This window comes from Anser cygnoides, chromosome 6, assembly GCF_040182565.1.
Source record: "Anser cygnoides isolate HZ-2024a breed goose chromosome 6, Taihu_goose_T2T_genome, whole genome shotgun sequence".
In the NCBI taxonomy this organism is placed as follows: Eukaryota; Metazoa; Chordata; class Aves; order Anseriformes; family Anatidae; genus Anser; species Anser cygnoides.
Genome location: NC_089878.1, coordinates 39,813,994 through 39,838,538, shown reverse-complemented (window position 1 = coordinate 39,838,538; position 24,545 = coordinate 39,813,994). Strand labels below are relative to the sequence as shown.

At 43.1% G+C, this 24,545-nt stretch overlaps 1 long non-coding RNA gene across 12 annotated transcripts; it reads left to right on the top strand.

The window, feature by feature from the left end:
- Positions 1 to 39: 39 nt before the first annotated feature.
- On the top strand, positions 40 to 24,545 carry LOC106046891 (uncharacterized). Of its 12 annotated transcripts, XR_010832417.1 has the most exons (9): positions 40 to 1,265; positions 3,337 to 5,885; positions 5,973 to 6,127; positions 9,243 to 9,348; positions 14,634 to 14,780; positions 16,493 to 16,545; positions 20,306 to 20,470; positions 21,036 to 21,112; positions 22,347 to 24,545. It is a non-coding gene; the product is annotated as an uncharacterized lncRNA (long non-coding RNA). The 12 variants fall into 12 exon arrangements; XR_010832421.1 differs by lacking the exon at positions 16,493 to 16,545 and having other exon boundaries at positions 40 to 922; positions 1,001 to 1,265; positions 20,306 to 21,112; XR_010832424.1 differs by lacking the exon at positions 16,493 to 16,545 and having other exon boundaries at positions 3,337 to 3,446; positions 5,671 to 5,885; positions 20,306 to 21,112.

The window sequence follows — 24,545 nt, the reverse complement described above, 5'->3', positions numbered from 1 at the left end:
CACCGCGAGAGCCGGGGGGGGGGGGGGCAGAGAGGAGGAGGGAGGAGGAGGGAGATGGCGGCCGGCGCGGTGCGCGCGCAGCCGGGGGCGGCGGGAGGCGGCGCTGACGGGACGGGACGGGACGGGACGGGGCATGAGGGGAACCGAGGGGACGTTAGGGGAGCCGGGACCGGGGGGCGCCTTCCTTCCCTCCCTCCCTCTCTCCTTCCCTCCTTCCCCGCGCGCATCGCAGGGCTGCGGCTCCTCGCCTCACGTCTTCGCCTCAGGAGGCAGCCCCGCTCCCGCCGCGCTTCTCCTCAGGGAAGGGGGCACCCCGGTCGCACAGAGCTTCACACATCTAGGATTTTACCTCTAAACGTACAGCGCTTTTTATGTATATATATTTTATTTTTTTAAACTTCAAGAGGAGCGCCTGCCTGAGAGTAGCGATCGGCCGCCTCAGGCCGCGTGTGGCTCCTCAGCACCAGCCCTGAGGCACCTGTCGGAGTTTGCCTGGCCGTGACCCCGCGGTGTGTGCTCGTTTTATATTTTCATCTGAAATTATTCCCGCTCGCTCGTTACGTGGGGATTAAAACGTGTTCCAGCAGTAGAGGCAGCTGCCAGAGGAATTCTGTCAGGTTAGCAGGCTGGCAGCCGAGGGGTGCCTCAGCGAGGCAGCGGCCGAGGTGCTCGGAGCTCCCTGCCTTGCCTCATGAACACCAGCACGGCGGTGTGAGGCACCATCGCTCGCTGTTAAAGCACCCCGTGAATTACAGACACATGCTGTGTAAACGCCATGGACTCCACGTAATATTACAAACTGACACTTCAGAAACAAACTCACGCTTGTCCCGTTCTATTTTGTTTTCTTCAAGAGTGTTTTCCTGTATTACTCTACATGGACTTAGTCTTGAGGAGGGGCAGAATTTCCACTTCATGCAAAGTAAGGAGCTTCATTTGTATTAAAGACTTTCCTGTACATCTGGAGTTACTCAGTGACAGCTCTGTGTTTTGTGTTCAGTGATGCTCCTCTGCTGTAAAAGAGCCTTGCTCTCCTGTTTGGTTTGGCCCACTTTCAAAGCATGCTAAGCTAAACAAGCACGGCGTCCAACTTTCAGAAGAGCGTCCTCAGCTTGGAAGGAAGAGCTCCCCGTGTGGACAAAGCCCCAGTCCTCTAGCATCCCAGAGCTTCCCACATCTACCCAGTATATTGACTTTAGTCTGCAGAGCCCTTCATACTTCATGTACCTCATCACTTCCAGATTACCTTGACATCTTAAGCTCAGGTCAGCTGCTTTTTCTCATCTCCACCTTAGAGCTCTACATTGCAGTTCATTTTTTAGTTACCTTACACATTTGTTATTTGTGTAGTTTTATACAGTAAATGCAACTACTGTTTGTGATGAACACAATTTACAAGAGGAAAAAAGAAGCAACAATAAGTTTATGTCCCATGTACCCAAATCAGTGTGGGAAAGAGATCTAGAAATTGTATCAGCTACTCCAGTGAAAGCATCAGTTTAACATTCAGTTATATAATGAAAATATGAACAAATGAAGCTTTAAAATTATGAGAAAAGAAACACATAACAAAGCTGTGAGACACTACTAGACTGAGATGCACTTACTTATAACTCCCTTAAATATTTATTGTTCTTAAAGATTGACGATTCTTGAGTTGGATTAGAATCAACACCCTTTTATGCAGAAGCATGCCATAAACCAGTTCAGAGAACTAAGTACCAGTCTTGCTTGTAGTTGCCCAAACTGTGCAGGAGATGCTTTAGATAATGTTTCTCTTTGCACAGATAGTTAAAAGTTGTATTGTTTGTAGTTTAGAATTTATAGCTCAGCAACATTTTAGAAGTGGCCAAACTTCTGACGCCCAAAGTTGACTTCCCCAAACTGATTCGCCGGTGATCGGTAGCAGCAGATGATTGCCATTTTCCAAAGAGTAATTGCAGTGCACTTCTGCAAGAGCTTTAGATTCTCAGTCTTACTCTGCAGTGCCAGTCTGGAGATTGTAAATGAAATTAATCCGTGGGCTCTTCCTGAGCTGGAAACAGTGCATCTAGTGCATCATCTCAGCCCTCCAGAGCAATCGGGTCCCAAAAAGCTGCGTCTGAGAAACTGAAAGTTGAAATAAGGATAGTCGTGTTAACTGTCTCATCTAGACAAAGGTGGTGGCAAAGGGAGCGCTGCAGCTCTCGGAAGCCCAGGAGCTAGGTTAGCAGTTTGGGGAGTGATCTAGTGAAAGGATGAGAATTCCGTGACTGTTCCCCCACCAGGCAACTGCCTGAAATTGTCTTAATTATCAGCTGCTAAACTGGGTGCCTAGAGAAAGTGCTAAACTGAATTCAACCTCACCTGCCAAGACCCATCTTCGCGAGTTAGCTCAGGCATTTAAAATTGTGCCCAACTGTGAGCTTCCCCTACAGAAGTTGACAAACAGCGTATAAGAGGCATAAATTCCACACTAAGGAAATAAAATGCAGTTCCAGCTCGTGGTTCATGATTTTTCTGTATAAATACCATTGTGTAAAGTCTCTTACAGCCCTGCTGTACAGATAAAGTGTTTTAAAATGTTAGGTTAGCTGCATGGAACAGGCAGTTCCTCCTGAAGTAGTTCCTCCAGAAGCTAAAAGACTAGCAGGGCTTTCCTCTTTCTGCTTCCCTCCTATCAAGAAGGAGGCATTTTACACTGCCATAAGATTTTTTTTTCTTTTTCAGTTAGCACAACTGAACAATAGACACAAACAACCTTTTTCCTTTGTGTGCATGTTTCGTTCTTTTCCACTGCTTAAACCAAAAAAGAACAGAAATGCAGCACATTTACCCTCAAGGCGGCTCTTAGTCCTAAACTCATCCCATTATTTTATTTCCACAAGCAATGCAATTTTTTTAGAATTATGCCCTGTAGTGTGCTGAGGGTTTTTTTTATGTAGTCCAAAAAGCCATTGCACATAGCTGAACATGAATAGAACTAGTTTCAACTTATATTAATACATTATGTAGCTTAGCTTTAAGCCAGAACCATACATCTTTTCAGTACATACTCAGTTCATACATCCTGTAAAATATTACAGGTTTTCTGAAGAATTTCAGCTGTTGTGAGCTGTACTTGACCTCTAGATAACTTACTTTTGATGCACAAATAAAAAAACAACATTTCAAACAAAATTATTTGTTCAGTAGTTGAATTCTGGTGATTGAGTATACACACTTGCATACTGGATGGACCAAAAATACCCAAATTTCACATGAACACATATATCGATATAAATCAGTTAGGATGAAAAAGAATGATCTGGCTCAGAGCAAATACCGTAATGTTTTTTCTAACCACTTGTATTTCAGATTTCCCAGGCTTCTGGTCTGTATGATAGAAGATACCATTTGCTTACAAGAACACTGCTAACATTGCACCAGACAATAGTTTATCATGGCACAGAACGTCCAGGATACAGGTAGGAGCTGGAAGGAAGAGCATGTATCGTAACTTAGATACAGGCTTTATCAGCTCTAACACGGCGTGCTCTTGCTTTTGTTTCTGTTTCTTCATAATGACACCTAGCACAAGGAATGCTTGTTCACAGGGTCGCTGCCTAAAGATTGGGTTGTTTCTGGTCGTCTTTTTGCAAGTTTTTGCTGTTTCTTTTCTTTGCTAGTAATATACACCTCACATCGTTAGTCTTACACTGAGCAGAAACATTATTTATGGATGATCACGTCAAGAATTCTCAGCGTACATTATTGCAATACGACGTCGTGAGCATGTCATGGTTATTTATTTTGTGTGTTGTTTCCCTATAAGTACAAGAAGTATAAAAAAAAAAAGTATGGACAGTGTAGGAACATGGATTTCAGCAGTGGTTAATGGCCTATGAAAAGGCATGGTATAGGTCAGCCTGAAGTGCTGAAATATAGCTAGAGTTTTGGGGTGCTGAAGACTTGGCTGTAAATAAACAAAAATAACCCTCAAGATACAAAGTGTACAGAGGAATTGTTGTCGTCTTCTGCAACATTCCAGATATACAGTGCATGAGGATTTGAAGACGTGATTATGAACGTGATGCTGATGAGTCGATGGTTCTGTGTTAACAAATATTTTGGAACTCACGGATTTATCTGTTGCACACTCAGGATTCCTGCCTTGGTAGCAGCAGCAGCAGCCTAATTATAGAGTGTTTTGATCCCATGTTTAAGCAAAGCTTCACTAGAAGGGAACCGTGAAGTAGCCAGGAGGCTGGCTTAGTAACTTCAGCACAAGGAAAAAGTGCTGAGCTTTCCAGGAGATATATGAATGGACTAGGGGAGTCTTTTTAAAGGTTATGAAGTCCTTCTTTCTCCCTGTGTCTGAGAACTCCTATTGAAGTGAAAGGAACCTCTGTCCTATTCATTTCAAAGGGGGTTTTGTCAGGAAAAAGAGCTTGATCAAAGTAGCTACTAAGCATTCTTAGTGGCTAATGTTCAGAGTTAAATGTATCAGCTGTTCCAAACCATTTCTATTTCAAATTATTCAAAGGGTTTAAGGGACTGTCTCCCTGCACGTTTTCCTCTTTAAGGTCACCAAAACCGATCAGCCAAAACCTGAGATCTAGTACGAAATAGCTTCTTGGGAGATTTAAAACACTGAATGAAAATTAAAAGGTTGAAAATTAAGTTAAAATCTTGAGGTTAACAGCAATGGTCACTGCATAAAACTAAATAAAAAGGCAGCTATGAAAATTGCTTACTCCCAAAATTATAGCAGGAAGGTAAAATGATGAAAGATTCTTGAGCTAGGAAGCAGCAGGAAGCTTCTGATTTAGGAGTCCCATACCAAAAATATCTATGTCAAGAAATACATTTAAAAGGAAAATATGCTCTAAGTCTGAAGATTAACAAAGGCGTTGGGAAAGGTCACCAGTTCTTTGAAGGAACCTGGTGCAGTTATTTCCTATTGTCATTCTGTCTTGGATTCTTAGGCAACAGATGAATCTACTCCTGACTGTGATTGTGCTCTTTTATGGCACAACTTGACAAGGAAGTTAACAACAACACAATCATGAAACCAGATGGATTTGTCTTGGAATTATCCTCCATAAACCTGTATACTTATATGACACACTGCTTTCACATCTGACACAGACTACATAAAAGAGCTAGTTTGCCCAACAGATACCAATCTCTAAGGCTGCAAAAGCTTTCGCTTAAGAAAGGTCTTTCCTAGGTGCTTATAAAGACATTAAGTTTTACCTCGTAGGCTGAAGTTTGTTCTTCATGCTTACGTGTCTGTCTTCATCTCCGTCACACCGTGTTAGTATTTACGCTATGTGCAGAGTGTCCAGTAAAGCCATTAGCCACCTTTAACAGCACAGCTCAGAAACACAGCAATCTAAGACTGGTTTTTAAAACAGGCAGGGATAGAATATGAAGCAAAACTGGTGCAATTGAAAACAAAGTGGTGTTCTGAAACAGCTCTACTGTTATACTCTTATTGCCAAAGAGCATGTACTAAGGAAATTCATAGCTCAAATATGCTACATGTATTCGTATTACAGAAATCACCAGGTCTTAAGATAAACCCACTGAAAATAGTAAGCATTAAAAAGACTGTCAAAAGATTTTCAACCTATTTGACATCATTTGACGTTGAAAAATGATCAACAATGAGGGGATCCGAGCTTCTTTTAATGTTTGACGCTCAAGACTGAACAGGAGATTCCAGCGCAGTGTCACCGACATCGCAGGGCGTAATCGTGCAGATATTGCAGTGAAAGTGTGAAGCGCGATCGCTGAAGTCAGCCGGAGCAGTCACTCCCAGGTAGCGTGGCAGCCTGGCTCGTGGCTTGGCAGCGACAGCTTCGGCTGTGTCACCAAGTGCTGCATGTGAAAGCGAACGGGAGGAGACGATGCCAAACAGCGTAAGTACCAAACCCCTCCTGTATATGAGAAAATCTCGGCACAGATTTTTATTACTTCCCTTAAGACAAACATCTGCTCTTTCCCAGTCTCTCCCCTTCCCCCTCAGCACAACAAGACCGAGGAAGCCCCTCTGCGCTAAACAGAACCAGATGATGGACTGAGCGCCGCGGCTGTTCTCTTCCTGGGCACTGCACGGCAGCACAGCTTTCCTTGCCGCCGAGGCGCGTGTTGTGTGATTCAGGTAAACACTGCGCTTCGCCTGCTTTTACCACCTGGAGAAGGCAACTTTACAACGCAGTGACTAGGGAAGAGGAAGCCAATGGTTATGACAAGAGCCAGGAAATTGCTGTTATAATTGGTGTGTAATAAGTATCGTATTTACACCACTAAGTTTTTGAGAATAACAGTAGGCCTTAAAAAGAGAGACATTTACTCAGCCGTCAACTAGAAGAATCTAGCAGAAAAAAACTTGAAAACCAAGCTTACAGATATATACAGATTTATCCCAATGTCTCACAACTTCTAGGCAAATACAAGAATTTGGGGGGATTTTTTTTTTTTAAACTAACGTGTTTTGAGGAGCTAGGAGTTCCCCAGCTTGTGTTAAAGTTTTTTAAAAAATCAAACCCATTCTGCCACTTCCCTGGTACATCAATGATTTTGTTAGGCTTGCCAAAAAAACTAAGAATAATGGAACATTAAAAACTTAAGATTTTTATTCTGACTTCAGAACCCAGAGTTGAAGGAACTTGACTAAAGGGGAACCTGTGGAAAACTCTGCCCCAGCGGTACAGGGTGCTCTGTTTCCTCTTAGAAGCTTCATCAGTCTGCCGAATTTTAGCATAAGGGCAGAAGTGGGTCTGCTTTCTAAAAATATATTTGCCAGCATCTGTAAAAGTAAGAAACCAGGAAATATACGAAGCATAAATACTCCGAAAGCCACATGCTTCCCCAAAACAATCTCGATAATTGCTGTCTTGTGGAATAGCGGCCTAGATAATCTAATTTTTCGTGCTGATAAAAATGGCAGCATTTTTCCTGCCCGCCCAGTTGTGCGGCTGATCTGCTTTGGTTCAGCCCGCTCTGGGAGAGAGAGGCATGTAGGAGGGCTGAGCGCAGTGAAGACGGGAGGCACGGGGAGCCCGACCAGGAGCCCAGTGGAAGGGAGACACGGCGCCTTCAGGCTGGGCAGGCGTGGGTGCTGAGGTGCCGTGGCAGAAAGCCCCTCGCGTAACTGCGAGCAAAGCTGTACCTTCTCTCCTCTGGCTTGGTTTCCTTTATCTGCTTATTTGCTTTTGAACGTGCACGCCGTCAGATCTCAGTCTTCTTCTCAGACTCTTGAGTCCTTCCCTACCCCCACAAAAAGAAAACTCTACAGCTTCCCCACAGCTAGGGTAGCAGAGGGGTGGAAGGAGGCTGCCCTGTAGGTTGCACCGAGTTGGGTCTCATCAGCTGTCCCCAGCAGTGCAGGCTGCTCGTGCTCTCTATTGAGGTTTGCCAGGCTTGGGCAATAAAAGGATGGCACAACATCCTTTAACCAGCGCTTTCAAAAGGCCACTTTGTGAGAACGATTTCCTCTTCCTCTGCTTTCGTGTATGATAGGCACTGTGCAGAAATAACCCCGGTCTCCCGCTCCGCAGCAATTTCCCTGTCCCAAATCTCTGTTGTCAATTGTAGTGTGGAGGTGTTTCCCTTGGAGGAAAGCTGGCAGTTTCATCTGTCTGTAGCGCTCATCAGAGGGAAGTTTAATATCACTTGTATCAGAGTAGTGTCATTGTGTGTTCTGTACCTCCCCCACTTTTCTGGAAAATGGGACTGAAAGCAAGCAGAGAAAAACAAGCGTCTCTCAACAGCATTGCTATGCACCAAGAGACAAAAATATTAGCTTGATTCCAAGAAAAGTGAAAAGGAAAATGAAAGTGTTACATTGACAATGAATAGTGCAGTGGCAGCTCTGTTTGTAGTATACTCTGTGCATAAATTCACAATAATGACAAAGTTTTTAGTCTTCTGTTGTAATGTATGCAGTGAACAAACAGATTTAAAAGTGTTCAAGCTCCAAATTTCTGTAGTTCGTTGCAAAAAAGATTTTTAAACATAAAAAACACACTTCTATTATGCAGACCTAAGTCATCGTAAATCTGATACGGTATTTCCTCCTCCAAGTCACTGCTGATCGCCGTTTGTGACCGCTTTGGAAATATCTTGATACGTGTACAATAACATCTAGATAAATACGTAGCCACTTCAGAAGACTTGCTTCCAGGGAAGTCACACATCTATAGCTGCTATCGCTTCCCCAGGAACAACGCCGTGAGCCGCACTCAACCGAGCAATTTATTGTGTTTAAGTGACTAATGATTCAGCATTGTTCCCTGAAAAGATGGGAGAAGTCTGCCTACTAGCACATTCACCTGCTTTCCGTTTGTTCTTCTGGAGCGCAGTCCAGCTCTTTGGGAGAGCAGCGCACACCGTGTTTTGCTTGTCAGAAGCTGAGGAAGGCCAGTCAGGAGCATCCACAAACTCTGCTGGGACAGAGCTGAGTAATCAAGAATGGGGAAGCTCGGTGCATATTACAGAAGCACTCTCACTGTATGAGTAATGCCAGTCACACCTCTGAGAGCTTTAGTTTCACGTTGAATTAAGCTTTAGAGGGTACTTTCATACAGCTGAGTCTAATCACGCGTTCCTCTAAGACTGAACATGAAGCTGGATGTGTAGAGCCTCCTTCTTGTGCCTGAGCTCAGGCTTTGTGCAGACAAAACCGTACCTGTCCACCAAACTAACCTGAGCTTCACTAAGATAAAGAGGAAAAATGGTTTTGTCATAAATACTTTAAATATCAGTTTGACTAACTGGAGAGGTGCAGTAGGACCGTCTCACCCCATTGAGGAGGCTCAGGACTACCCAGGTCTCCTAAGGTAGCTCACGGGCAGGACACAGCCCAGTGCCTGGATTCGCTCTGATGAGCCTGAGCAGCAGTAAGGCAGTGGCCACAGCAAGCTGGGACCTATGGCAGGGATGTAAATGCAGCTGTACCTTTATTCCTGTTAGATAACTGCAGACTGACACGCGAGAACTTCTGACATGTCAGTGCTACCTGATTTCAGGTGGGAGAGGACACTGCTTCCACCAAAGCACTGCTTCTAGAGGGAAGAGGGCACGCAACTAGCTTGCTTCCCACACAGGTCACTGGTGTACAGGGAGGATTTTCGAGGTGATTATCACCGTCTGCAGGTTATTCTTCTTAGTCTGTTAAGTAAACCATTCTTATTACCACTTTTCAGTGTACATAGAAAATTGTTTGGTAGGAACTAGTAGTATTTGTTTTCATAAAACAATTCTTTTGTTTTAAGGGAAATGGTAGTGAGGTACACATGGCAACCAACCGCCCAGGAGAGTCAGTATATAGAGGACTGAGAGCAGCTGAAAATAGCTGAAAACAAGAAAAGAACAGAAGAGGTAAGTCATGTGAAACAACCTCTGAAGAGACAAGCATTATTCAACAGTACTAGAAAAACAGTTGCAACCGTTTCACTTTCTGTCTGTTAGCTGACAGTGAAGCACGGTGACGCAATGCAAGACAAACTTCTGGCAAGATTTGCTTTGTGCTACTGAAACTTTAAAGCCTTTAGTAACACTTGTGCAATACGCCACATACTTGATTGTAGGAAAATCAAAGGATGTTGCAGGCATGATGAGAATTGCTAAGCCTGACATCTGAATAATGCCCATGAAATCAAAAATCAGGACACCAAGGGTTTCTGGCTACTCCAGGTGTAGCAAAAATCTTGTAAGATGAAACAATGACTGGTTCTGTTATTGTTTCAGTATGTACATGACTACTGTCACTAGTTAATCATGCATAGAAACAAAGGAGAGTTACAAAAATGGAAAATACTGCCATTACATTAAAAAAAAAAAAAAAGATACTGGAGTTTTAGTATAAATCTCCAGTTGAAAAAAAATGCCTGTGCAATAGTTTAATTTTTAAAGAGCCCAAATGATTCCATTTCGTTTTTTTTCCCAAGTATTCAGTGGCTGTTTGCTCGTGAATTTCCTTGCACAGTTGTTTCTTAATTTTAAACACATATTTTTGTGAGTTTTTCTTGAAGTCACAGGTTAATCCGTTAGCGGAAAACAATCCATAAACCATAGGAATTGCAAGGAGTTGTAATCCAAACCTGTACAGATTATTCAAAGTACACTTTCAAACTACCAAGAGTCTTCATTTTAGTGAAATTAACAATGCAACGTGGACTACACTTTAATTGATCAAAAAGAATAACAGACCTAAGTTTGCTTTAAAAGCAAAATATAATGATACCTTCTCCTCTTGCCTTAACTACTGAACAGTTTTCAATTACAATAACTGCAATAGGAGATGTAAAGAAAGATTTCCTTCTAGTTAGTGTAGCCACTCTTCTGAGATGCTATCCACTCAGGGACTTGATGAACAGTGGGGAGTACTCAAAATTTAAAAAATAATAATAACAACTGCACACAAAGTATTGTCTACCCATAGCTGCCCATTAAAAACAAACAAACAAACAAAAAACAACAAACAACACTTGCTAATCAATTTCTTGTGATATTCAATACTAAGCCAATAAAACTTTTGTATAGTGGCTGTAGCAGGAAAAAGTGTATTGCTGTCAAAGAGGAAAAATAAATGCACAGATTTAGTCCAATAGCAATTTCTTTGTCTGAAGGTTTGGGCTTATTGAATGTGTAGCCTTCTAAAGTTATGAGGACATTAGCAAGGTTTTCTGATATGGTTTTGTCACTTTGCGGCAAAATATAATACCATTTTAGTGGCAAAATCAAGAAAAAATAATCTGGAAAATGAAAGAAAATGGTTATTCTGAATTGCTATTAGCCGAAGAAGTAGTGACACGGCACTGTGTCAGTGCAAGAATAATACAGAAACAACAATTTGACACTGAGGATCACCGAGGAGAAGGAGGAAGAATATTTATTCTCAGAATGGGGGGGTCATTACTGAAATTCCTGTATCTGTCATCATATTTGATCTGAGCTGCACTGTGCCTGTGACCTCAAGAACCCACAGTTCTGGGAGGTGTCAGGAAAGTTGTCCTTCACTGGAGCACTTTTACAGGAACTCTGCAAGCCCCTTCCCATTGATCTAAAATGGGTTTTCTGGTGTCTCACTTCTAGCAAAATTGACTGTGGCAGGAAACTTTGTATTTATGAACCTTATAAGAAAGAATATTGACTGGATGAATGTGCCAAATGGCTCAACTCTTCCGCCATAAGTTATGTCCTAGGAAAAATATTTTAATGTGTAACCAGGAGCAATGTGCCTCCACGAATATCCCAGTCAGCCTATCAGTGTTAACTAATCATCTGCAAGGCTTAGACACCGACTTCATACTGTAATTCCCCTTTTCCTATTAGCCACAAAGCTAAATATAGAAATAAGGTCAGCTAAGTCACAAGTATGCTCCAGGTGAGGGAGATGTTGCCTGCGACACTGGTACAGTGGGACAGGATGAAATGCAGCTGGTGCCCAGGTTTCAGGAAATCAAATAGCTGCAATGTATTTAAGGCATAATCCTTCTGCTACGCCGAGCTGCCTGGTGCCCTGCCAGGAACAGCTGCTGAGCACCTATGCGGTCCCACTGATAGCCATGCCAGCTCTGTGTCTTCTCTTTTACAGAAACCGGGCATAGAAAATTGCACTTTTGGTTCAAAATCATTGTTAGAGGTCCGCCATGGAAGGAACTTTAGATGAAGCTGACAAAGTGTCCCAGGGAAGCTGGGAAACCTTTGTCACTGGAGATACTTAAAAACACATTGGACAAAGTTTTGAGCAACTTAACCCAACTCCCAGTGTGGCTCTGCTTTGAGTTCACAGCAGATGACCTCCAGAAATCACTTCCAACCCAAATGAGCCTGTGATCCTAAAAAGGAGGTACCGGGCTGACACCTTCACTCTGAAGGGCTCTCCTGTCAGCTGGCTGATGGAGGCTGAGCAACGCTGGCGCTGCAGTTCCACGCCCTTCCATGGCTGAAACGTGTGAAGCACAAGCAGTGGGAACACGGTTTCTAGGGCTCCTTACCAATACTGCGTGGGACCGTGTTGCAATGCTCAAGAAAAATTAGCTAGCCAGGCTCTCAGAGATTACCTGTATTTTACACTGACACATGGGAACAGAGGGGATATGTCTATCAAAAGATCCTAAAAATGAAACTTGAAAAAATGGGGATCCACTTCTTGTCTTGGAGACACGATACGTGTTAGCATTACACTGGAGGCTGGCTGAAGCTTCCCCTTTTCCTCCAGCCCCCTAGTGCCTGCAAAACCAAACCCAGCCACCTCACAACTACGATCTTCCTAGAGCAATAAATGAGAAACTTTTCAAAAGTGGTTCAGGTTGAACTCTCAGCCATGCTGAGCTTCAGGGACTGAGAACTGAGGCTCCGAGGTGTAAAACAGCTTGTACAGTGTGGCTCTGTGATGATTTTGCTACGTTTTTGTTCTTCCAGTTAGCCGGGCCACAACTAATGCCCAATCAGTAACACTTTAGTTACTTATTTTTCAGAGGCTCTAAAAGCAGAAGTCTATTAACATGAAACCAACCATTAACTAATCAGCTAATAATGTAGACCCTGAGTTTCCTGGTTTATCACTTGGCAAAAGTGAAAATTACAGTAAAAATCTTTTCACGCAGATTTGGTATCAAACTTTCTGATATTTCTGATGCACAAAATCTTAGTTTTCCTCCCCAAAGAGCTGATAATATGGAACTTATCTAAGCTTGAACAGAATTTTACGATCTGTTTTTAACAAAAGGCTCCCCTAGGCCTTATTAGATTTTAATAGACAGAATTGTTTTAGAAAAGCTATGCTTAAGAACAAGATTTAAACGGAAAATATACAGAAGAACCCAGACAAGCAAGTAATGTTAAAACAAACAATGTAGGAATGATCAGGAAAGCCTCCACTGCCCATGAATGCTGGTCTATTTTATCTGTTGTAACAGGTGGTAGAAATGCAGCTGAGCTTGCCCCAAACCAGGCCATCAGCCTTACGCTCTGGTTACATGCTACTTGCATAGGCTTACTGTGAGAAGTGCAGTACTGCCGAAACAAACAAAAAAAAACAACAAACCACCTTCTCCTCGAAGAAACAGCCATGAAGGGAGTTCTCATCATTGTTTTAAGCTTTTCCCTTTTGTTTTCTGTCTCACTTTGCCTCAATTATGTCTGTGGTTAACGTGTGACAAGAACCCGGCTGAATCACCGCTAAGCAGCGTTACGCTCTCCAGGCTCTAGCCACCAGGGGGTTCTATGAACACAGTTTTCCCTGGAGAGAAGGGGGCTTTCATTGTCCTGCAGCCATATTTATATTAGTTGACTTGTTTAGCCTTGATTTTTTTGTGTGTTCTGATGAGTTCCAGATCCCTGAGTTTTACTCCAACGACCGCTATCTATGTGACCAACTCAAAAGGTAATTAACAAGGCAGTGCCCTCATGTCACCTGCAGCATGTTCTAAAAACATCCTAAACTGTGAAGTGATGTTTCTGTTGTACACGGCTTTCTTTTCCTGGTGGCACCTGCTTAATGAAATGTTCTGTGCTTCTCTGATTACCAATTTGAAAGGGAATAGACTCAACATACGACAAGACACCACAGAAATAAACCCTAGCTCTTTGTGCATTGTTGGGATTACTAGTTTTCGATGAACAGCTCCTCAGGTGTTCATACCACTGCAGGCGAAGGCTCTGTCATGCTTAACCAGCACTGTGACACTGCTTTTGTACTTCTCCAGCTCAGAAGAAGAGTGGAGCTGTTGTCTACCACAGCATCAGATTTGATGATACTGTTTCCAGTAGCTCATGCTGTGTTTTGAGGCATTGTGGGCCCCTTGGATTTTAAAACACTACACGAAACATCATGTGGGCATCACAGAATCTATTCTTTATAGCTGCTTAATGCCCAGCGAAAATACCAGATCCATGGTTGTACAAAACAGCTGGCATTTCCTGACATAATGCCCTCCCAATATTTTTCTCTGGAACTCTTTTAAACATACCCTTAATCCATTAGAAAATAAACTTGTAGAACAAATTTCCACTTTGCCATTTATGCACTATGCATGGAGGAGCCACAGCCATGGGTGGATGCAACAAAGCCCTATTTCTGCCTGCTGTGTGATTTACAATCCGAACGTCACAACCTCAGTTCCTGTACTTCCTTGCAGTAAAATTTCACAAGTGCTCTCTTCCGAGATAGGTATTTTTAGAAATGTTTTTGTTTGCATTATCTACTTGATGTGCTTATTTTTGAAATGGTAATTTCAGATAAATTCCTGTTATCCTGGACAGACTGGCTCTGTCAATATAAAGAGTCATTTGGTGACAGTTTAAAAGATTCAGATATTTTTACAGAGAGAGGAGCAAGCAACATTAAAAAAAAATCTTCAAGAAAGGTCAATTTGCTATCAGCGGCAACAAAGCACAGGATGTGGGGATACTGAGAGTGCTCCTCTCCCTTTAGGTGCGGTTGGTGGCAGGCAGCCAAGCTGGCATCACCACACCCAGTGCAGATTTTTGTTACCAAACACTTCCAAAACAACAATATTTAAAAGTAATTTAGAAATTAGACTTGACAAAGCACGTTTACTTTCAGGAATGTCCGGCAGTCCGTTTAGGTATGTTGCTAACAACATCTGCTCATATTTTACTCCACTAAATTACCTCTCTCTGTTTTGCTCCTGAAGTTTGCTTTCGTTGGATGTGCGAGGACTTGTCTAAGCGTTGTTCTCACCTTCCCCCAGCACCGGGCTTCGCAGTCTCGCTGTGGCTCTGATGACTTCACTCTGCTGCAGCAGCTCAGCGCGACAGCCGGCGCCTCAGTGCACTGGCAGGTGATGCAGTTATGTGTAGAATGATACGGCAAAAAAATGGCAAAGAGAAAGACTTAAATTTGCTAAGTTTGAAACAGCAGAATAGGCCATGTTACTAGCAACTCGTGTTTTTCAGCAGTCAATTGCATTCTAAAAGTATTATTCCTGTCTGAATCATACAAGCTAAACTGGTGTGTTTTGGAGATAACTGCACCTGTACCTTGGGTGGAATTCGCAGTTCTCTGGTTTTGCTTTGAGAAGTTTTCAATGTAAATCTTAAATATATAAATCGTCTTAAGTCTTCTAACATGCAAATATCTAGAATATATTAAAAATTAATCACCTTAAGCAAGTGCTTAATTTAAGCACGACATGTGATTCGCTGAACAGACATGACTAAGCCAACATATAGTTTGTTCTGTGGGACCAAGATTTGTTCCAGTGTGATTCATCAATGAGTAAGAACGATGCTATCTGGAGTTTTAATCTAAGTGCAGATTTGAATAATGACCTGGATTTTTGGAGGAGCAGCTAGCTAAGCAAGAAAAGAAAAAGAAAAAAAAAAAAACGATAAAGAATTCTGTGGTTGATATCACCACCTATTTTCAGCTATATGAGTCAGAGAGCTATCACATGGATTTGCACAGAAATATCAAAGCAAATCCCACTTCAAACCCACACCACTTCCCAATATATACCCTCACTCATCGATTCCAACAAACTGAGTTAACGTATGTTTGTCTGAAATAAAAGCAAGTAAGAGATCAGAACTACAGCAACAACTAACTACCTTAAAACAGACTTGTTTTGTGAAACTTCTAGGCTAATTTGTAGCTGAACTGAGAAAAAATACGCACTCAACAAATGACATTTGCTGAGATCAATAAGCAGTCTTTACAATGTGTACAGAGATCAAGGGAGGCAGGTTTTTTTTTTTGGCAAAATCGGAAAAAAAGATTTCTAAAAAGACATAGGTAGTAACTTGTCCAAATATTCTTTAATAATAATGATTAAAAGAGCTACAGCTGTCGTGAAAGAAATGAAACCCAAGCTATTTCTTCAATATTATAAATGTCCTGGGATATAAATATGAGGTACCTCTGGATACATGAGAGAAGCATCATTTGTAATGGTTCATATTTTGAAACATAAAGCCAATTACTGTGGTAGAGGAAAGCATAACTCATGCTGTTATGGAATATTTCTGCTAAATCATGTCCTCGTAGAAGAAGCTTTGACAGATTGTCATTTTTCCAGACTATTCTGTAATGTACAGCGAGTTGCTGGTAGATGTGAAGTCCTCTGAAAATTAAAAGAAAGATTTAGGCAATACTTTTAATGCCATAATCAGAACGGCAATGTTTACAAACAGGAAGATGAAGAGCCACATTGTATTGTAACTTCATTTCTTTTAGTGGCAAAAAATCCTGTGGATTTTTCAGTCCTACCATCTTCGGGCATCCTGCATTTCCCTCACAGTTTAAAAACCCTCTAAAGATGATTAGGATTTCCCACTAGACAAACTATAGTAATAGTACTGCAGGGGCATATTCCTGAACAAAGATTTCAGGTGTCTGCCTCTGTACCAGGACTCTGAATACGAAAGTCAATCAGCAGTTGGGTGATCACCTTAATTACGTGCACTACTGCACAAAACGTATGGCTCTACATTGCATGCCTTCCCTATAGCGTTATATTTTGTCCTAATGGGTTTCTGTATTTATGCTTTTCAGTCTGACATCTAGTGTCACATCCTAGGAACTATACCAGCTCCTAAAAAAAGAAGGTGAGCTAATAAAATCGAATCTCATAAATTGGAAAGAACTGACAACTGTATAGTGTTAGGTGACCACAAGCTCCAGGTATGGCACAAACGACTTTGAGGTGTCCAGGGGAGAAACAGTTCCATACTGGTGCTATTCCTCCACACGCTGATGGGACTGCTGCCGAAATACTGTGTGTAACTGCTTACCTGGGTACCCTGGGCACCACGTGGCAGCCCAGTGAACGAGGGAGCAACAGAACTGCTTAGCAGTAAGGAAAAGCAGGTCAGTGACACTGGAGGAAGAAATACTTGTCCAAATGAAGCAGCCTTTGTGCAATGCCAATTCGGCTTTCATGGACCGTTCAAATCCAGTAAGTCCTGGCCCAGATGCAGAAGCAGATAACGGCAGCAAGGGTCTTGGCTAAGCTGCTTGGGAGCAGGAATAAATTTAGCTCCGTTTACTTTGGAGAGCGGACTGTAGTTATACCATGTTTCTTTAGGAGATGTTCTAGGAGAAAATATAAAGAAAAACTTCTCGAATGTCACTGAAAAATTGAACAGATGCAGTTGTCTACAGGGATTAAATAAGAGTTTATTCAGATTTCAGACAAAAAGATAATGTGAAACCAGTTAAAAGCGGCTATTTCTGAGAATGACAGAGAAGAATATCTTAGGCTGTTTATTTACTTGAAAATAATGGGCTCTGATACGTTTTTGCAGCAGTAACATCAGTGGTTTTAAAAGAAAACTTGTTTTCTAGCTTGCTTTTTTTCTGAGAAATCTGAACTTCAAGACTTCTTACTCATCCTCTGGATCCAGAAACAAGCAGAAGAGAATGCTATCTTCTGGTCAGGAGGCATCCTCTACACGGTTTTTGTTTTATTAAAGGACAAAGTTGAAACAACCCTTTTTGGTTTAGGAGGCCACTAGCTCATGGCAATTCTCAAGAGGAAATCTCTATCTGGTAAGAGATCATTAAAAAAAATAAAACAACAAAAAACGCAAGCAACTCTGTAGGCCTCATAGTAAAAGGCCACATAATTGGTTACAGCTCTGTAAGCCATTTATTAGTCCTGTTTCAGGAGGAACCTGAGCATTATGCATTCACATTACCTGGATGATGCCCTAAGAGTTGGACTCAGAGGAATTCATACTGATGATAAAATCTCATGTCATGTTCCATTGGGAACAGTGCAGCCTGAAGGAGAGGAGCACAAAAAGCATCTTTTCCCCCATTGCTGGTAGTTTTCAGCAAGTGAGAACAGTGGCAGTGCAGTCTGACCATTGGACCACTGCAGAGAGAGCGAGAGCTGGCTTGGAGATGCTGCCTGGATGATTTCACGGGTTGTATGACATATTCCCTGCACTGCCTGTTCTCCTGTAGCCTGCTTTTTAGGGAGCTAAAAGAAACAAAAACCATTTACCATCTATTCTGCCATCCCAGCCTTATAATGACCGCCCCAGGAGAACGTTACTGCTGCACGCTGTGTGCTCCAAACCCGCAGGAGCCAGAGGTTCCCGTTTATACGCCCGCAGCAGCCGCTAGTATTTACATTGCCCTGTGACTGCTCTCACCAAACACATCCCAGAAGTGTGAGCATCTCAGCCACGAGGCTCTGTTTACTCTCCTTTAATTACCAGTCACTGGTCCTTTTCAGAAAACAGGCTCTGAGTACGGGCAGGGGAAGCAGCCGGTGGCTGCAGAACGATGGGCAGTGGCCGGACAGCTGCCGGCTCCACGCCTGCCCCCTTTGCCAGGCCTGCTGCTGCTGCTGGCTGCCTCGCGGAACGGAGCGCTCGCTCTTCTAAAAGTACTTCCCACCTCCGGGATGGTCGTCTCCTGGAAGTCTGAGGATCAAAATTAATGAACCCCTTACACTTTCATGTGGTGAATAAATGTGTTCGCATTGCTGCGGGTTCAGTTAACTTTGCAATGCGCTTCATTCGCTCTTGCTGTTTAATCCATTAGCTTATTAGATATTCAAGACAACCTTGTAAGACAGCTAATAAGACAATGGCAACATCTTCATTTCGAAACTAATTAATAGAAGTACGGCATTCACATCCTTTGGCTAGGTTTAAACCTCTTGCTTAACAAAGTACAAGCAATCATTAAAATATACGCATAGATGCTTTCAGGCTTGTTAGAAGCTTTGCCTCTTATGTGTTTATGTATTGCTAAACATGAAATGATCACCGCCGAGTAAAGGCACCTCTCCTCAACTCTTGAAGACCACTGCGTGTTTGCTGTCATACACCACGCATCAGCTCACTGGTTTGTGTGCGTGACCTTCAGCGCACGGAGGAGCTTTTCCAAGGCCGAGGCCCCAGCGATGAGATGGGATGCACTGGGATGGGATGTGACGACGTGCTTGCGCACCCTCCGCCGGGTGGGATCGTCTGAGAGCTGCTCTGCTGGGAACGAGGAGCAGCAAAGAGAGCTGCGGCGGGGGACAGGCGTGATAACATCTTGCCGTACAGATTCCGTAATTAATTTTAATTTCCTTAATTAAGTATTTAGTCTTTGGGGAGGGAATATGTAGAAGTTGCTTCATAAACTGACAATGGGCGATTGTTCTCAGTTCCTTATCCTGGAGGCACGCAGGATAATGGGAGCTATATAAATACTTGGACAGATTGATTATATGGAGCAGATAGGAGTCCCCTGGCACAGGCCTCTCATTGCTTGCAGAGTAATGGATACTGCCCCGCTCTTCCCGGGCACGTCACCGCTCCCCCATTTTGCAAGAAGTCAAACAGACTTTGTCTGAATGCAGCTACTGGGGGACAAGCAGAACAATACCGAAATGAAATACAGAAGAAAATGGACAAATGCTGCTGAATTGCCACCGTCTGTTGTGGGCAAGGGCAGCCCAGTTCAAAATCAAAAATTGGAGACATTGGTAATTCCAGATTCAAAGGGGAGAACTTAACAACTTTATATCCAGAATTCATTTTTCCGTGGAAAAAATCTTTACAGAGTGACTCCAGCAGCTATCCAGTGTAACGTCACGTACCTGTGCCAGATCAAGAGGTGATACTCCGACAATGTTCGACTTATCCGACTTCTTGGTTCGATGTGTGGAGGCTTCATTTCAGCATTAAAACTTCTCCGCAAAGGCAAATTTTGAAGAGTTATGGCTTGGGTAGTTAAAGAAGTGGTTACTGATTTAACCTCTGCCAGAAAAATCATCCCTTCATCAAGCATTAAATCAACAGACAACAGAAGTTGGGGAAATGATGTTATTAAAATTCTAGTATCAGAATTCCCAATACTTTTCCCCAACACGCATAAAAAATAAAATGATATAAAAGAAAGCCAACAGATGCAGTGTCATATGGACTTGCTTAATGGCAATGCTTAGCCTTTCAAAAAAAGATTTACATCTACATTCACTACTAAAACTTGACATTTGCATTGAATAATTCATAATTTGTTGCTGGCTGTGCTTTGCTGCCTTTCTTACGTGAGTGAATCTAAGTAATATCTCTGCTGTTGGGGAAGTAGATCAATCCTTACATATGCAGATATTTTTGTTGTTACTCTGTAAAGTGTAAATATGTATTTATCCGAACTGATGTTAAAATTTCCTCAGCACGAGCTCTGCCCGCGATGGAAATGCTCTGTACAGATTTAATTCACTACGTTACTGCACTTTCAGCTAATTCTCCCACAGCTATTCCAAATATTTTAACAATAATCACATGTAGCTTAGACGTGTTTCTGTGCCCACACGTGTCATGTTTAAGATGAACTCCTGCCACCTGCCTCTTCCTACAGCTGCAGATGGGATCGCTGCCAGGGCTCCTGCGCCAAGCTACGGAGACTTTCACCCTTCTACAGCCTGTCACCTCCTGCCCCTCTCTGGCCTGAGCACGGAAGGGAAGGGCATTTGAAAGGCATTTGAAGGTTCTCCTGGATTCAGGATCCACACAGAAACTCAAAGTGGGTACCAAAGTAGGATCTAATGTGCAGCTTCTGTACAATTTATTGCCATGTTGTTTCTAATAGCAGCCTTGCAGATTTTAGGGTTGCAAACACCATGCTTCCACTGTCATCTCCTGAAGTTTGTACTTTAAAAAATCTAATTTTAATTCTCAATCTTTATGGTCTGTTTCAACCATTCCTTCACAACCAAGTTAGGAGCTATAAAGGCTTAGGTAGCATTGTTCTTTTCCTGACACTTCATCTGTGATTCTAAGAGAAGCAAACTGGGGGCTTTGGCCCACCGTCTGGCTCCCCTTCCTGTCCGTTGCCTTCTTTCCTGGTGCTCAGGGAGAGGTTTCTTAGTTAATTAACTCCGACTAATGGCTCAAGTAGTGCAACACCAGCAGATCCGCTACCATAGCGCATGCTGTAGTGTCTAAAAACTATCCTGCTTCTCTTCGGGTGAGTTCCTAGGAGTAAATTCCTTTCTAAAACTTGCAGAGCAGCCTGGGGCAGTCCCTGCAGTTTTGCGCCCTCCACCCCCCTTTTTATTTTAATTAACTAATTAACTTTTCCTCACCAGTGAGCACGTTTGCCTTCCACCGCTGGGGACAGAGCACTGTTCTGCATCCTGCTCTGAAGACTTGAAGACTTCACCCGGTGAGCCAATAGCCACAAACTCAAAGCATGAGCATCTAATGAGAAGTCTTTCATTGTACCTTTTTTTTTTTTTTTTTTTTAATTTAATTTAATTTGTACTGCTTTTAGTTCAACTTCCAAGGCATGCAAGGACTCCAACACCCGGTGCATAAGGGCCCCAAACCTTCTTTATGTCTTAAAACACAAATTAACAGGAAGGTTACTGTGATATCTGAAATCCCAAGTGCCTCAGTTTTCCTGATTTATATTAACTTTGTTGTAACATAAGTTTTTGAATACCTGAATAAGAAAGAGCTGAGTGCTGTCAGCAACTGAAACCACAAACAGCTGTTCTGGGGTGACATCAACTGTAACGGTGTAAGCAAGTTACTGAAAAAGATTTCTTTCCAAGTATTTTTATATATAGTTCATTACGTGTTTTTTTTCCTCACCAAGTCTCCTGCTTGAATCCCCCTCAAACATCTACGCTTGTCACCTGCGCAGCAGCTCTTTTTGGTTTTGCAGTAACTGGAAGTCTGCCTTAGTCTGGGCTGAAACACCAAAAAAAAGCTCTTGGAAACATTCTGCAAAACCAGTAGCTGTTTTGGGGTGTTTGCAATCCCCCTCCCACCTTTTTGTCTCATCAGTTAATATAATAATTCGTGCTTATTTCTGGGAAGCAGATGCCAGCAGCCAGACGGTCTTCTGTCATGTGCTGAGAACGATCTGCCTGTTTGGACGAGGTTTACTCTGTCTCTTTTGGGCCATCTTCCTTCTCTCTCACGTGGACAAGGATTTTGTTCGAGCCTCCTTGTACCCAGGTCATCTTTCTTTCTCGCCAGGTGCTTCCCCCCCCCAGTCCCAAGCCAAGAAAATTGTGTTACAAATCAAACAGGCAAAGGAGCAGGCAGACCACTCGGGTATCCATTTCTGAACGCTGCAATGACACCTTTGTGCCCAAGCAAAGTCATTCCACTATGCGGGGTTGGGGGTTTGGGATGTCTTTGTAGCCATATTGGCAGGAAGAGCTACGAAGTCTTGTTTTGTCTGAAACTGCAAGGATGTACAAGACTAAATAATGGAACTACGGGTTCTCCTTTTGGCCACAATTAAACAAAATACAGAAAGTTTTATTTTTCAGGGGTAAATATTTACTTTTTTTTTCTTCAGAAACAGAGATTCCACAACTGATCACAGGTAATGGCAAACTCTTACACTTTTGGTTATTTTTACGACATTTTTTTTCCCCCTCTAGGAAAAATTCAGAGTGAAAAGCAAGAAATTATTTTGCTGGAACTGAAAAAAGTGGTATTTCTCCCAGGAGTTAAGAATCGCCTCTCTTTCAAAAAGGCCTAAAATGACTGTGACTTGGTGAGATGGGAACTGCTGGGGTAAGATTAAACACAGACTCTGCTGTGCCTTTCCATCCCAGATTACGCGCGCACAGATGTGAGTGTTCGCATACTGTAGGTAAGTGTGAAGCAGACAGAATCAGTGTAGAGGGTTTTGTTTTGTTTTTTGAGCTGGAAGCATTTATTTTTTCACATTTTTAGGCTATTGTTTCTTTGTAGCCTTAATTTCGGTACCTGACATTTCTCTGGGGCAAGAACACTTATTTTTCTTTTCTGCCTCTCCTGGTTACCGGGTTTAAGTAGCAGTCCGTAGGCCCTGACACCGCGGGAGGACTTACCTGCACAGTTTCTGCCCCGCCGGACCTCGCCACGCAGGTGGCTGTAAGGGAGCCCTCGCTCTCCCATCCGTTAGTGGAAATATTTTAGCACATCTGAAAGCTGGACTCAGATTGTGACCTTGCTCACTCACCGGCATGGATTCCTGCCTGACACTGACATGCCAGCTGACCCCACACGTGCACGCTCGTGTCTTTGACTCCTGACAACCCACACTGTCTGTGCAGTAGCTGTGGGGTCTGGCTCTGCAGAGATGCTGCCCTCTCCCCGCTGAGCTTTAGCCCCAGGAAGTATATGAAAACCTTTCTCATTTTCCATGGCTTTTCTAGAATCGAATTTTCCAGAAAGCACTCTTGTATTTTTTTTTTTTTCTGTTCTAAATCCTAAACCCTTATCTCCTGTTGCAACAGCATTCAATTACAGACAAATTCTTATCTCACAGCAGGTAAAAGTGTGAGAGATGAAATCTCTCCAGAACGTGTTTTGTGAGGGCTGTTTTGAGTCAAGTCAAATCTCTGATTTTTTAAAGCCACAACAAGAATTTCTTTTGAGCGTCCGTAGCCAATACAGAAATAGCAGAACCGGGCAGGGAGCGAAGTGAGCCAGGGGGGCCCCGACTTGCCACCGCTTAGCTCCCAAGCGCGAAGCAAATGCGATGCGTTGCGGTTCCACTTCAGGGTGCTTTCCTCCACTTTGCCTGCCGGCGCGCAGCACTGCACGAGGCTGGCGGGACCTTTTGGGGCACGTGTGCTCGTGCAGCACTTTGCAGCAGCACCCTACGGTATGGCAACAAACGGCTCCTGCTGACTCTGCACGAGTGGGACCGCACAAAATACGCGAGTGAGGGCTCTCCTCTGTGGCTGTTCACCTCCCGTCCCCGGCAGCGCAGCGCGTGGTTGGAGGAGCCGCAGCAGCCGGCCGTGGGCAGCCACAGGCGGCTTTTTTGGAAGCCTGGACGTGTTTTTCTGGAGTTTGTCTGACCTAGGTTCGAATTGAGCTTGCAGCGGATTTTGAGCTAAAATATCTGTTTGCATGGTTTGGGTTGTGTAAGTCAGCACCAAGCTGAAAGCAGCAGGTTAATAACGATACTTCCAGGCGCCTCTCAAGGGTGGACACCGGGTTGCTCAGTTGGTGCCGGTACAAAGAGCAGCGTCAGGGAACTGGAGGCCGTGCTACGGGGCGCTGCCGTTGGACGTGGATCAGAACGTCCTGGTTTTCGTGAGCAAAGCTTCAACAGCCGTCAGCTTCCTCGACTTACCTGCCAGAGGCTGCCCGGGATGACACTGCATTCACGGAGGACACAAACTAAGGACAGGTAACCAGATTTTAGGCTTAACTGTGAATTCTCTTGGCTTTCATACATTTAAATCAACTTTGACCTTGTTGTTTGCTATTTAATTTGATAGCGGTGCCCATGGCCCCGTTTAAGACTGGGCACCCCGTTGTGCTAGGCATCTTACAAATACACAGGAAACATAGTCCCTGCCCCGAAGAGAACATCACAGGAACTTTTTTTTCTGGTGATTTAATCATAATATTGACAACTTTATCAAAAATTACAAAACTGATAATAAAAAAATTTCTAATTCTTAGTAAGACTAGAATGGGTTTTTTTAAAAAATAGAAAAGCACTTTTAATGCTACTGCTCTTCTGGAATTCTCACATTACAACCCTACATAGCAAAATACAAACTGTAGCTAAGAAAGGTAGCAGTCCTAAGGTAATTCAGTCCACCATGAGCCCTCTAATAACTCTATACCAGCAA